The 15,260-nt window shown below is 43.7% G+C and overlaps 1 pseudogene; it reads left to right on the forward strand.

Annotated features, from left to right (window-relative positions):
* Nucleotides 1-6,819: 6,819 nt before the first annotated feature.
* LOC119940041 lies at nt 6,820-13,201 on the forward strand (annotated as a pseudogene).
* The last annotated feature ends 2,059 nt before the right edge of the window (nt 13,202-15,260 follow it).

Below are 15,260 nucleotides of genomic sequence, written 5' to 3' on the forward strand. Positions count from 1 at the left end.
ACAGTATCAGGGACGTGTGAGGATAGGATGGACCTCCTTTGTGAACTTCACCTTTGGACCAGCTGCTTGTAGATGGTTATCCACAGTAAAGAATTCTATTCATCCTGCTGGTTTGTTTGATCTAAGTACCTCTAGTGACACTGAAATCCTGGCAGATTAAAGTTTGGGAAGGTGTTAAATTAATTGGGGGACTGAATTCACTTTGGGTACTAATGGGAACATTCCAGTGATGTAAGCCCGTATGTTGTTATTCAAAATATATCCACCACGGGGTGCTAAGCCTCTGCCACATGTGCCCTATATTTTACCTGATACGAAGCTTTCTCAAATATAGACTGGAAGCTGTTATCGGGTCAAAATGAAAGGAACCAATTAGGCACTGGTCCAGATATTTTCCCCACACAATTAGCCAAATTAACACAAGCTGTATCTGTGGTTTTTTTTTTTTTGGAGCGCTAGTCATACGAGCGATAGGTAATTCCTCAGAGCTGCAGAGCTCCAGGTACTGAACTAGATTCCTGACCTTTCAGAGAACTCACTTTAAATAGCTCTCAGTAACCTGAGGAAAAACCCATGTCATGCAGGAGCAGATGGTAATAGAGAAGGCTACCTTATAGGGGTTTCTTACTCTGGGCTCTTGTTTCCTGTGGTTGTAAATATGCAAAAGAGATCAGTAAGTGCTCATCTCCATGCCGAATGCAGGTTTTCAGCAAACGGGTTGTGGAATGATTTTCCAAAGCACAAGCTTTATAATGGAAGGAATTCAAGTGACTTGCCAATCTCTTGGTGGTGTCATCTGTACTACTCACCCCTAAACTGAGTTATGTCTTTCTTCTCAAAAGGATGGAAAAATTACAGGAATGGAAAAATTCTGAAAATCACTGGGTGTGATCAACACCAAGAAATGCAACTTCTGTAAGTGTTCTAACCTTTGGGCATTTTATTTCCACTCTCCTAGAAATCACTTTGACTCAAGCTCTGTTTGGGGTTTTTTTTTTAGTATTGGTTTGGGAAATTTGGTGATGTTTGTGCATCATCAATATTTCAAGAATTCAAGTAAAGTCATAGAGGTAAATTGGAGACAGCAAATGGAGAATGTGTCTCTGAGCACTCTGGTTCAGAGATGTGTCCCAGATTAGCAGAGGGGGTGCTTTGTATCATGCCTGTGCCCCCAAACATGTCTCATCTCTTCTGCTAAATATGGGATCCATGAGGCCTAGGCTGACCAGAGCAGCAGGTAAAGGGGAGTGTGTGCATGTGTGTGTGTGTGTGTGTGTGTGTGCTTGTGTGTGCTTGTGTTTTGTGTCTAATCAAGGTTATTAGAAGAGGAAACGTTTTTTCCTCTGCTCCCCTTCCCCTCCCCATCACCCCCACTCCCTCCCTCTGCTCTAACCCCCTCCCTGCCTCACAGCACTTGTGTATATATATGTACATATTTAAAATTCTATTTATTTCATCAATGATGTGAATATATCTAGAATTCTATTTATTTATTTTGATGCTATTGATGCTTGTTTACCTGTTTTGATGTCTTATCTCCCCCCTTCTAGACTGTGAGCCCGTTTTGGGCAGGGATTGTCTCAATTTGTTGCTGAATTGTAATTTCCAAGTACTTCGTACAGTGCCCTGCATGCTGTAAGTGCTTAATACATACGAATGAATGAATGAATGAATGAGTGAATGAATGAGTGCTTAGCAACAAACCGTGATGGGGGTTAAAGTGATCAAAAAGCACAAGTGGAGGGGAAAAGAAGGAGTTTGGGGCATTAGGAGTGGTAGAGAGACAGACACCCTGATGGGTAGACATTAACGTGCATGACATTGTAAACCTGTAGTTTTTTTAAAAAAAAATTGGCTCTCTAATAAAGTGCTAATTTCACAGTACACCTTTATGTATACAATCAACAAGTCAGTAATATTCATTGTCTGAAGGAGAGCTGGAATTGTAAGTAATGCGCATTGTTACAGAAGCTACAAAGGAGGTAGACAACTCAGTACTTGATCTCCAGGTTATATGCACATAAACATGGGCAGTGTGGGAATTCTTGGTTTCCTTGCTGTAGGGAAGGTTAGATTATACTATGGCTCTGAAGGCCTTTAGTTTGGTCTGGAGCCTGATACCACGTTTTTTCCACACTAATAGTAGATTCTATTACTGTACTTTCTTATTTGTTATTTAAGCTTTGGGCAGTGTGCAGTTTATGTAATGGATTTCTGGAATATAGTGGTTACCTCTGTGTCATCAATATAGAATTTTGGTTTTATGTCCTACTGCTATGATGCAGGCTGATACATTACCTCATATTTCTTCAGACTTTGGTTTATTATAATAAAAATAATAATTCTGGTATTTGTTAAGCACTTACTATGTGCCAGGCACTGTACTAAGCGCTGGGGTGGGTACAAGCAAATAGGGTTGGAAACAGTCCCTATCGCATGTGGGGCTCACAGCCTCTAGTCCTCATTTTTCAGATGAGGTAAATGAGGCATAGAGAAAAGAAGTGACTTACCAAGGTCACACAGCAGAGAAGTGTCAGAGCCAGGATTAGAACCCGTGACCTTCTGACTCCCAGGCTCATGCTGTATCCAATTATCAATATGAAAAGTCTGACTGATTTGGAGAAGTGGTTTGCAATGATTTGCACTTCCATTCTTGGGTATGAAACTCTAGGTTACAGTCATAGATATGCTGCAGCTCCTGAATAATTACCTCTAGGACTTGCAATGCTTTTCAAAGTCTGTCGAGATGGAAGAGTTTTCCCAAGGAGCAGAAGCATGTTCAAATTCTTGCATTCAGATTTCTTGGTGCACCCTACATCATGGCTGCAGAAATGCATTAAATAAATGTTATGATTTGTAATCTTATGATTCACAGGTGTGCAGTGTCACTTCTGATGAATGCTGAGTACTAATACTAGATTCAAAAATGAACCTGATTAAAAAAATATTGAGTGTTAATATATAAAACAATGAATAGGGAGAGCCCAAAACTTTATTCAATGTAGAATTTCAAAATGCTTTTGCATCCTTCTGTTTGCCACCACCCTGACCTAGATGATCCTCTCCTTATGGAGAAGAAGCTATAATTTGCTGTAGGTATAAATAAAAAAAGCTTTCACCTTGAAAAATGGGCTAAATCTTTCAGCCATTTTGAGCAACCTGATAAATACGTAGCTATGTTTAAATAAACCGAGTAATTCTCATTGTGATCCGACCCCAAAAACAGCTGGTTTTATTTGAAGACCTTTGCCATAATCTGTGGCCAAGTATTTTGTATCGTTTTCTCCCTTTGTCCCCAAACGACCTGGTAGGTCAGCAAAGGTAAATTGCTTGGGAAGAAGGTGCAACGTGGTTCACTGGTGGGCTGACCGTTGACACCTGGTGATCTTGCATCTACTTTAAAATGGAGGGCATCAGTGAGTCTGCAGACTTAACCCATGATGATACTCTTTCCTTGGTCCCTAGATAATTATAATGAGAATAATGATAATAATAATGATGATGATAATAATAATAATGATAATAATAATAATAATAATAATAATAATCATAACAATGCACTTGCAATGTGCCAGGCACTGGAGTGGATACCAGCAAATTGAGTTGGACCCAGCCCCACCCCATGTCGGGTTCACAGGCTCAATCCCCATTTTATAGATGAGGTAACTGAGGCACAGAGAAGCTAAGTGACTTTCCCAAGGCCACACAGCAGGCAAGTGGAGGAACTGGGATTAGAACCCAAGACATTCTGACTCCCAGGCTTGGGCTCTATCCGCTTTGCCATATTAATTTATTCAATCATATTTATTGAATGCTTACTGTGTGCACAACACTGTACTAAGTGCTTGGAAAGTACAATTCGGCAACATATAGAGACAGTCCCTACCCCGAAATGGGCTCACAGTCTAGAAGAGGGAGACAGACAGAAAAGCAGAACAAGCAGACAGGTTTCAATACCATTCAAATAAATAGAATTATGTATACACATCATTAATAAAATTAATTGAGTAATAAATATATATAAATATACACAAGTTCTGTGGGGAGGGGAAGAGGGTAGGGCAGAGGGAGGGAGTGGGGATTATGGGGAGGGGAGGAGGAGAAGAGGATACGTGGTGGGCTCAGTCTGGGAAGGCCTCGTGAAGGAGGTGAGCTCTCAGTAGGGCTTTGAAAACAGGAAGAGAGCTAGTTTGGCAGTTGTGTGGAGGGAAGGCATTCCAGGTCAGAGGTAGGACGTGGGCCAGGGGTCGAAGGCAGGACAGGTGAGAATGAGATATAGTGAGTAGGTTAGTGGCAGAGGAGCAGAGTGTGCAGGCTGGGCTATAGAAGGAGAGAAAAGAGGTGAGGTAGGAGGGGGCAAGGAGATGGAGAACCTTGAAGCCAATAGTGAGGAGTTTTTGCTTCATGCAAAGGTTGATAGGCAACCACTGGAGATTTTTTAAGAGGGACGTGACATGCACAGAGCATTTCTGTAGAAAGATAATCCGAGCAGCAGAATGAAGTATAGACTGAAGAGGGGAGAGACAGGAGGACAGGGGATCAGAAAGGAGGCTGATACAGTAATCCAGTCGGGAGAGGATGAGAGATTGAACCAACAAAGTAGCGGTTTGGATGGAGAGGAAAGGGCCAATCTTGGCATTGTTGTGGAAGTGAGACCGGCAGGTTTTGTTGACGGATTGGATGTGTGGGGTGAATGACAGAGCAGAGTCAAGAATGACACCAAGGTTGTGGGTTTGTGAGACGGGAAGAATGGTAGTGCCATCTACAGTGTCGGGAAAGTTGGTGGGCTAGGTAACTTTGGGTAGGTTTGAAGAAAGGATGATGACACACCAGGGTCTAGTGGAGAGAGTACAGGCCTGGGAGTCAGAGGGCCTGGGTTCTAATTCTGGCTGTGCCACTTGTTTGCTATGTGACCTTTGGTAAGCCACTTATTTTCTCCGTGCCTCAGTTACAACATCTGTAAAATGGGGTAAGAGTGTGAGCCCCATGTGGGACAAGGACCGTGTACAACCTGATTAACTTGTATCTACCCCAGCATTTAGATCAGTGCTTGGTACATAGTAAGCACTTAACACATACCATACTAATGATTATCATTATTATCTTTTGACTATACCAGGGCTTATTGCAGTGCTTAGCACACAGTAAACATCTTCTAGACTGTGAGCCCATTGTGGGCGGGGATTGTCTCTGTTGCTGAATTATGCTTCCCAAGCTCTTAATATAGTTCTCTGCACACAGAAAGAGCTCAATAAATACGATTGATTGATTGAATGAATGAATGAATGGTTGAGAATTTGGCGTCTGCCCTATCTGACTGCTCTACTTGTTCTACAAACTTAGCAGCCAGTACTGGATCTGGTGGGAACCTCATCTGCTCACGACCCTTCAATAATATTCAAGGAACACTTACTGTGTGCAAAGCACTGGACTAAGTGCTTGGGAGAGTAATAAAAGTAATAATGATGATGGTATTTGTTAAGTGCTTACTATGTGCCAAGCTCTGTTCTAAGCACTTGGGTAGATGCAAGTTAATCAGGTTGTCCCACATGGGGCTCAAAGTCTTAACCCCCGTTTAACAGATGAGGGAATTGAGGCACAGAGAAGTTAAGTGACTTGCCCAAGGTCACACAGCAGACAAGTGGAAGAGATGGGATTAGAACCCATGACCTCTGACCCCTAAGCCCGGGCTTCTTCCACTGAGCCATGCTGCTTCTCAATAACAGAGTTGGTAGACATTTTCCCAGTCCACGAGGAACTTACCTTCATTTGAAGAGATTTTGGTTGAGACTTGATCAAACTGCAGTCTTGTTTCATGCATTTGGCGCATGGATAATAATAACAAAAATAATAATGGTATTTGTAAAGTGCCTATTATGTGCACTGTTCTAAGAGCTGGGGTAGAAACAAGGTAATAGTGTTGGACACAGTCCTTGTCCCACATGAGGCTCATCGAGCAAGATTAGCATACACTGAGGGGCAGCATGGCCTAGTGTAAATAATAATAATAATAATTACGGTATTCGTTAAGCACTTATTATGTGCCAGGCACAGTTCTAAGCGTTGGAAGAGCACCGGCTTGGGAATCAGAGGACCTGGCTTCTAAATTCCAGCTCTGCCTCGTACCTGCTGTGTGACCTTGGGCAAGTCACTTAACTTTTCTGTGCCTCAGTTACCCCATTTGTAAATACCTGTTCTCTCTCTGACTTAAATTGTGAATGCTGTGTGGGATAAAGGACTTTGTCTGTCCTGATTATCTTGTATCTCCCCTAGGGCTTAGAACAGTTCTTAAACCCTATTAAACAATTATCATTATTGCTTTTTGATGAAAGGAGTGCCCACCGGGGGTCAGAGGCAGTTTTGGCTCCCTCGATTAGCTACTAATGGAGCATTTGAGAAGCAGCGTGGCTCAATGGAACGAACACAGGCTTTGGAGTCAGAGGCAATGGGTTCAAATCCTGACTCTGCCACTTGTCAGCTATGTGACTTTGGGTGAGTCACTTAACTTCCCTGAGCCTCAGTTCCCTCATCTGTAAAATGGGGATGAAGACTGTGAGCCCCCCATGGGACAACCTGTTCACCTTGTATCCTCCCCAGTGCTTAAAGCAGTGCTTTGCACATAGTAAGCACTTAATAAATGCCATTATTAGTATTATTATTATTTGAGCTAGAGTACAACAGGACAGACTGATCTAATACTCCATGGACAAGTAGTTCATATAAATTTGAGATGTCAGTAGTGAAGATGTTCATTATCTTTGTGTTTCCTTGGCAGGAAAAGTGACTCTCATTCGTGTGCTCACCACCCCCCTAGACTGAATGGAGAACGGAAACAATTTGACAGAATTCATTCTTTTGGGACTTACACAGAATCCGGGGATGCAGAAAATAATATTGTGTTGTGTTTTTAGCCATCTACAGCATTACTACGATTGGCAACTTGATGATCATGACAACCATAACCAGCAGCAAGACTCTTGGTTCTCCCATGTACTTTTTTCTTTCTCATTTGTCCTTCATAGATATGATTTATTCTTCTTCCTCAGCCCCCAAACTGATTGCAGACTTCATCCAAGAGAAGAACACCATCTCCTTTGAAGGGTGCATGACCCAGGTCTATGCGGAACACATCTTTGGAGGTGCTGAGATCATTCTCCTCACAGTGATGGCCTATGATCGCTACGTGGCCATTCTTAAGCCTCTGCACTACCCGACCATCATCAACAGGCGGTTATGCAGGCTGCTGGTGGGGGTCGTTTGGATGGTGGGATGGTGGGATGGTGGTTCTTCATGCAACTATCCAGATTCTTTTCACGGTGAGATTACCATTTTGTGGCCCCAGTGTGATCGCTCACTTCACGTGTGATCTGTACCCTTTGCTGAAACTCACCTGCAGTGACACCCGAACGCTCGGTCTCTTTGTAGTGGCCAAAAGTGGGGTGATCTGCCTGTTCAATTTCATCCTATTGACTCTTTCCTATGTCGTAATCTTACACTCCCTAAAAACTCACAATTTGGAAAGGAGATGCAGAACCCTCTCCACCTGCATCTCCCACATCGCTGTTGTTGTCTTATTCTTTATTCCCTGTATATTTGTGTATATGAGACCCATGACCACTTTGCCTGTAGATAAAACCGTAGCTGTGTTTTATGCCATGGTAGCCCCCATGCTAAACCCCCTAATCTACACTCTGAGAAATGCAGAGGTGAAAAATGCCATGAGGAAACTATGGAGAAGAAAAATGAAAAGCCACAAGGTAAATGGTCCAAAATGAAGCTCAAGTTCACACAAATGAGAGAAGTAGCTGACTTTCTAATAGAAAATTGATCAAGAGAAATGTGGCCATTGGTGTTCGTGGCCAGAAACTTTAATTGTGTATTCCCTATCCTTATTTAGAAACTTCTCCAGATTTTAGGTGCTTTTTTCCTGTCTTCTTCCAGCAGCGTGTAGTGTGCATTCTTAGCTTTCTACAGGGAACAGTAATAAGAATAATAATTCTGGCATTTGCTAAGTACTTACTGTGTGCCAGGCACTATACTGAGCGCTGGAGTGGATATAAGTAAATTGGGTTGGATGCAGTCTATGTCCCTCATGGGGCTCACAGTCTTAATCCCCATATTACTGAGGAAGAAATTGAGGCACAGAGAAGTGAAGTGACTTGCCCAAGGTCACACAGCAGAAAAGTAGCAGAGCTGGGATTAGAAACCAGTACCTGCTGACTCCCAGGCCCACACTCAATCAATCAATCAATCGTATTTATTGAGCACTTACTGTGTGCAGAGCACTGTACTAAGCGCTTGGGAAATACAAGTTGGCAACATATAGAGATGGTCCCTAACCAACAGTGGGCTCACAGTCTAGAGGGGGGAGACAAAGAACAAAACATATTAACAAAATAAAATAAGTAAAATAGATATGTACAAGTAAAATAAATAAATAAATGGAGTAATAAATATGTACAAACATATATACATATATACAGGTGCTGTGGGGAAGGGAAGAAGGTAAAGCGGGGGGATGGGAGAGAGGAAGGAGGGGGCTCAGTCTGGGAAGGCCTCCTGGAGGAGGTGAGCTCTCAGTGGGGCCTTGAAGGAAGGAAGAGAACTAGCTTGGCAGATGTGGGGGGGGGAGCGCATTCCAGGCCAGGGGGATGACGTGGGCCGGGGGTCGACGGCGGGACAGGTGAGAACGAGGCACGGTGAGGGGATTAGCGGCAGAGGAGCAGAGGGTGCGGGGTGGGCTGTAGAAGGAGAGAAAGGAGGTGAGGTAGGAGCAGGCGAGGTGATGGAGAGCTTTGAAGCCGAGGGTGAGGAGTTTCTGCCTGATGCGTAGGTTGATTGGTAGCCACTGGAGATTTTTGAGGAGGGGAGTAACATGCCCAGAGCGTTTCTAGACAAAGACAATCCCGGCAGCGGCGTGAAGTGTGGATTGAAGTGGGGAGAGACAAGAGGATGGGAGATCAGAGAGGAGGCTGATACAGTAGTCCAGATGGGATAGGATGAGAGCTTGAACGAGCAGGGTAGCGGTTTGGATGGAGAGGAAAGGGCGGATCTTGGCAATGCTGTGGAGCTGAGACCGGCAGGTTTTGGTGACGGCTTGGATATGTGGGGTGAACGAGAGAGCGGAGTCAAAGATGACACCAAGGTTGCGGGCATGTGAGATGGGAAGGATGGTAGTGCCGTCAACAGTGATGGGAAAGTCAGGGAGAGGGCTGGGTTAGGGAGGGAAGACAAGGAGTTCAGTCTTGGACATGTTGAGTTTTAGGTGGCGGGCAGACATCCAGATGGAGATGTCCTGAAGGCAGGAGGAGATGCGAGCCTGGAGGGAGGGGGAGAGAGCAGGAGCAGAGACGTAGATTTGGGTGTCATCAGCATAGAGATGATAGTTGAAGCTGATGGAGCGAATGAGGTCACCAAGGGAGTGAGTGTAGATCGAGAACAGAAGGGGACCAAGAACTGAACCTTGAAGAACCCCCACAGTAAGGGGATGGGAGGGGGAGGAGGAGCCTGCAAAAGAGACTGAGAACGAACGATCAGAGAGATAAGAGGAGAACCAGGAGAGGACGGAGTCTGTGAAGCCAAGGTCAGATAGCGTGTTGAGGAGAAGGGGTTGGTCCACAGTGTCGAAGGCAGCTGAGAGGTCGAGGAGGATTAGGATAGAGTATGAGCCGTTGGATTTGGCAAGAAGGACGTCATTGGTGACCTTTGAGAGGGCAGTTTCCGTGGAATGTAGGGGACAGAAGCCAGACTGGAGGGGGTCGAGGAGAGAGTTGGTTTTGAGGAATTCGTGGCAGTGCGTGTAGACGACTCGTTCAAGGAGTTTGGAAAGGAATGGTAGGTGGGAGATGGGGTGATAATTAGAAGGTGAGGTGGGGTCAAGAGAGGGTTTTTTCAGGATGGGAGAGACATGGGCTTGTTTGAAGGAAGAGGGGAAGGAACCAGTGGAGATACTCTATCCACTATGCCATGCTACTTCTCAACCCACCTGCTGCTAGAATTTGGGGTCTGTTTCCTGGATGAACACTACTGTCTACTCTAATTTACCAAAAAAAAACCCAAACACAAAAACCACACCCAAAGCCCCCCAAACGGTAGCATTATTCACAGTGCCTTGTCCGAGCTGCCTATTAGACCATTTGTGTCTGGCTATAATCAGTGGCGGGTATCTCTACCTAAAGGGATAATATAATAATGTACTGCCCGAAATGTTGCACAGAAAGGAATTTCATGCCTTTTTTAATGATATTTGTTAAGTACTTACTATGTGCCAAGCACTGTTCTAGACACTGGGGTAGAGACAAGGTAATCAGTTTGTCCCACATGAGGCTCACAGCCTTATTCCCCATTTTACCGATGAGGTAACTGAGGCACAGAGAAGTTAAGTGATTTGCCCAAGGTCACACAGCAGACAAGTGACAGAGCTGGCATTAGAACCCATATCCTCTGACTCCCAAGCCCATGCTCTTTCCACTAAGCTACCTTACTTCAGGATAATTTAAAATAGAGGTTTTTTTGCTGTGCATCGAGTCCAGGTGGGATTGCAGTGGGTGGGTTGGGTTGGAGAGGTTTAAAAAAAAGCAGTTCAACCTGTTAGTATTTTGAGGTTCCTTCATGCTATTTGCAAAATTGCACCCAGTTTCCCAGAGGACAACTGCTGAGAGCATTGCTGATTTCTGCAGTTTCTCTGAACATTCTCTCCCACTTAGGGGAGTTTTGAGATGACAAATCAAAGTACTCTAACTGAAAGTAGAAGAAAAATGTACAAACAAGAATGATAAAAAAACTGGAGAATCAACTCCTACCTGACTCTCACCACTTAAACTCATCCCCAAGCTCCCAAGTGAATGCACCTTTTGCACTTTTCTGATGATTCTGGAACTCTAACCAGGCCTACGTTCTCCTAAAGGAAGATCATCTGGCTCTATGTCCTACCTGCTATCACACAGTAGGGGTCAATAAATGGGGATAGGTGGAGTGGGCCAAAGAGTGTGGATTCATAAGAAACTGAGGAGCGTTAGTTAATCAAAAAGTATTAATTAGCACTTACTAGGTGTGGAGACTGTATTAAGTGATTGTGAAAGTACAATACAATAGAGCTAGTAGATGTGATGCCTGCTCACAAGGCACTTCTACCTACAGGAGCATGGCCTGCTGGTGGTAGACCACACTATCCCCTTTCTAACAATTAATCAATGATATTTATTGTTTCCTGTGTGCAGAGAGCTAGACTAAGTAATTGGGTGAGTATATGGGAGAGAAGCAGCATGATCTAGTGGAAAGACCACGGGCATGGGAGTCAGAGGACCTGGGCTCTAAATCCCAACTCTGCCACTTGCCTGCTTTGTGACCTTGGGCAAGTCACTTAACTTCCTGGGTTTCAGTTCCCTCATCTGCAAAATGGGGATTCACTACCGGTTCTCCCTCCTACTTAGACTGTGAGGCCCATGTGGGACCTGGTCAGTGTTTAGTACAGTGCCTGGCACACAGCAATCACTTAACAAATACCAGAATTACTATTATTATCATCATCATTATTATTATTATCTCATGTCTACACTAGTACTTAGTACGGTGCTTGACACATTACCACCATTATAGTTATTATTAGAATATAACAGAGTTGGTAGACACATTCCCTGCCCACAAGGAGCTTATGCACCTCAATGATGTCTTAGGAAGGCTCAGCTGAATGGCAATTAACTAGAAAAGGGACACTATTTTCATGGACAAAGTGTGCAAGAGAGAGTCTATCTTAATACCACACTCATGGATGCAGCCTCATCAGTGGTAAGACAATCTTGGACTGTAAGGCCAAGGAAAGGCATGAAAAGGTGAGATCAACTTAGAAAAAGGAAGAGTTTGAGAAGTATTCCCTGTTTCACTCACACCGTCTTGTTTGGGTTCAGCAGTTAAATTAAATGCAGTAGTCTAAATTCTTATATGGATTGGTCTTCTGAGCTCCTAAATCTGCTTATTATGACTGCGGTGTTGGAAAATGTTTTCCTGGAATGGACTTACTAAGTCTCAAAGCACCATACTCGTCTCAACTCTAAGTCTCCAAGTTTTTACTCTATGCATCAGTAGATAAATCCTGCATTTATGATGCTGGAACCCACTCACAATCCCTCTTCATCCCTTCCCAATAGAGAGAAAAGCTTGGTCAGGCAATCAATCAGTTGTAGTTTTTGAGCTCTTACTGTGTGAGAACACTGAATGAAGTGCTTGGGAGAGTACAGATTCATTCACTCAATCGTATTTATTGAGTGCTTACTGTGTGCAGAGTACTGTCCTAAGCCCTTAATAGGCATACAGATGGAAACAATGCTTGACACATAGAAAGCACTTAACAAATATCATCATTATTATTATATAACGTACATGTTTCCTGCTCACAGCGAGCTTACATCCTAGAGAGACTGGTCCTCATGGTATCATTTAAGGTGCTGAATAAATGTTCTTGAATAATCAACTCCTTTCTCAGCTAGACTCAGTCCTTACTCACTTGTAACTAGAAGTGGCATGCTGTGACAGTATGATAACAAGGAACAGTGTGATGTAGTGGAAAAAGCACAGGTCTGGGAGTCAGAGGACCTGGGTTCTAATCCTGACACCACTTTTCTGCTAGGTGACTTTGGGGAAGTCACTTCATTTCCCTGTACCTCAGGTAGCTCAATTGTAAAATTGGGATTCAATACCTGTTCTCCCTCCTACTTAGACTGTGGGCCTCATTTGAGACAGGAACAGACCTGATTGATTTGTATCTATATCAGCACTTAGAACAGTGCTTGACACATAGTAAGTGCTTAGCAAATACCATTGAAAAATAGTCCCATCTTGTCCCTTCCTTTCTCTTGTTGACACCTGAATGAAGCAACCCATATCTCTAATGTCCCTAGAGAACTTATATGAAAAGAGATGACAAAGAATCAATAAATCTTATTTATTGAGCACTTACCATATGCAAAGTCCTGTACAAATAACTTAGGAGAGTATAATAGACACATTTCCTGCTCACTAAGACCTTACGTTCTAGAGGGCGAGACAGTAGAATCAAGTAGAACTATTACAGAATAAAGAAATTTCTATGAATTTTGTCCTCAAAATTATGGCCTAGAAGATAATGGTCATTGTTCTGGAGTTCAGTCATTCAGCCATATTCCTATTGGGCACTAGCTGTGGCACTCCTGGCATTCATGACTGAAATTAAACTTTCAGCGAGATGTTCCAAGTCTGAGCCTCAGAAGGTCTGTACCAGTCCTAGAGGATGGCCAATTCAAGAAAACATCCAGAATCTACCTTGTCTCCAGAGAAACAGACATTCATATAAAGTATATTTTGCAGTGAGCAATAAAACCCCTAAAAAACTAGCTCTGGCTGTTCTTCAAATATTACTTGTCAAGAGATTTTTTGAAATAACTCGGCTCCCTCTGCAGAGAGATATTTAATTTTGTTTACATAATAGTTGGGGAATTGAAAAAATGAGTCACTTGGCAGGATTACTTAGGGACAATGTTAAAAGATTGTTTTTCACATAGATGAAAATATTTTAAGTTTCTGAGAACTCCATGCACCCAAAATTGAATTACTGGAAAACATTGATTAAAATTCATAATATAGATGCAAAACTGAATAAAAATAAATGTAATTTAGCTCAAAGGGAATTTCAATTTGCTGAGTGAAGGTGTTAAAATTAATAAAAATGGAATACAGGTGAGCAAGTCTCACAAAACAGAAATAAGAATAATAGGTAATGATGAAATATTTGGCTTTTCTGGCAAGTACATTTCATAACTAGCACAAGAAACAAGACATTTAAGAAAGGCCTTTCAAAGAAGATAAATAAAGAGTCAGAAGGTATTGAGTGAAAGAGCATTGCCACAACAGTATACTGAGAGAAACCGAAACATTAATGAGTGCCTGAAAGCAAAGACCCAGTACAACAATATCCATGTAATAATGTGTAGCAGAAAGATATCAGGAGCATAAGAACCTAAATCAGTCAATGGTATTTATTATGCATTTACTATTTGCAGGGCATTGTACTAAGCCCTTGAGAGAGTATAAGACAACACAACCTAAAATTAAGACAGTGACTAAGCTCAAATGAAAACAGAGCTACTCTTATTTACAATTGGTCAAAACCAGTAATAATAATTGTCTGAAACTGTTTTACCCCATAATTACAAATGTTAAATTTTCAGTTTTAGCAGTCTGGTGTAGTGGATAGAGCAACAGCCTGGGAGTCAGAAGATCATGGGTTCTAATCCTGACTCCACCATTTGTTTGCTGCGTGACCTTGGACAACTCACTTAACTTCTCTGTACCTCAGTTACCTCATCTGTAATATGGGGATTGAGGCTGTGAGTCTTATGTGGGAGACTACACTCACTCCCTTGGTGACCTCATTCGCTCCCACGGCTTCAACTATCATCTCTACGCTGATGACACCCAGATCTACATCTCTGCCCCTGCTCTCTCCCCCTCCCTCCAGGCTCGCATCTCCTCCTGCCTTCAGGACATCTCCATCTGGATGTCCGCCCGCCACCTAAAGCTCAACATGTCGAAGACTGAGCTCCTTGTCTTCCCTCCCAAACCTTGTCCTCTCCCTGACTTTCCCATCTCTGTTGACGGCACTACCATCCTTCCCGTCTCACAAGCCCGCAACCTTGGTGTCATCCTCGACTCCGCTCTCTCATTCACCCCTCACATCCAAGCCGTCACCAAAACCTGCCGGTCTCAGCTCCGCAACATTGCCAAGATCCACCCTTTCCTCTCCATCCAAACCGCTACCCTGCTAATTCAAGCTCTCATCCTATCCCGTCTGGACTACTGCACTAGCCTTCTCTCTGATCTCCCATCCTCGTGTCTCTCTCCACTTCAATCCATACTTCATGCTGCTGCCCGGATTATCTTTGTCCAGAAACGCTCTGGACATATTACTCCCCTCCTCAAAAACCTCCAATGGCTACCGATCAATCTGCGCATCAAGCAGAAACTCCTCACCCTGGGCTTCAAGGCTCTCCATCACCTCGCCCCCTCCTACCTCACCTCCCTTCTCTCCTTCTACTGCCCAGCCCGCACCCTCCGCTCCTCCACCACTAATCTCCTCACTGTACCTCGCTCTCGCCTGTCCCGCCATCGACCCCCGGCCCACGTCATCCCCCGGGCCTGGAATGCCCCACTCTGCCCATCCGCCAAGCTAGCTCTCTTCCTCCCTTCAAGGCCCTGCTGAGAGCTCACCTCCTCCAGGAGGCCTTCCC

This window comes from Tachyglossus aculeatus, chromosome 18, assembly GCF_015852505.1.
Source record: "Tachyglossus aculeatus isolate mTacAcu1 chromosome 18, mTacAcu1.pri, whole genome shotgun sequence".
Lineage (NCBI taxonomy): Eukaryota > Metazoa > Chordata > Mammalia > Monotremata > Tachyglossidae > Tachyglossus > Tachyglossus aculeatus.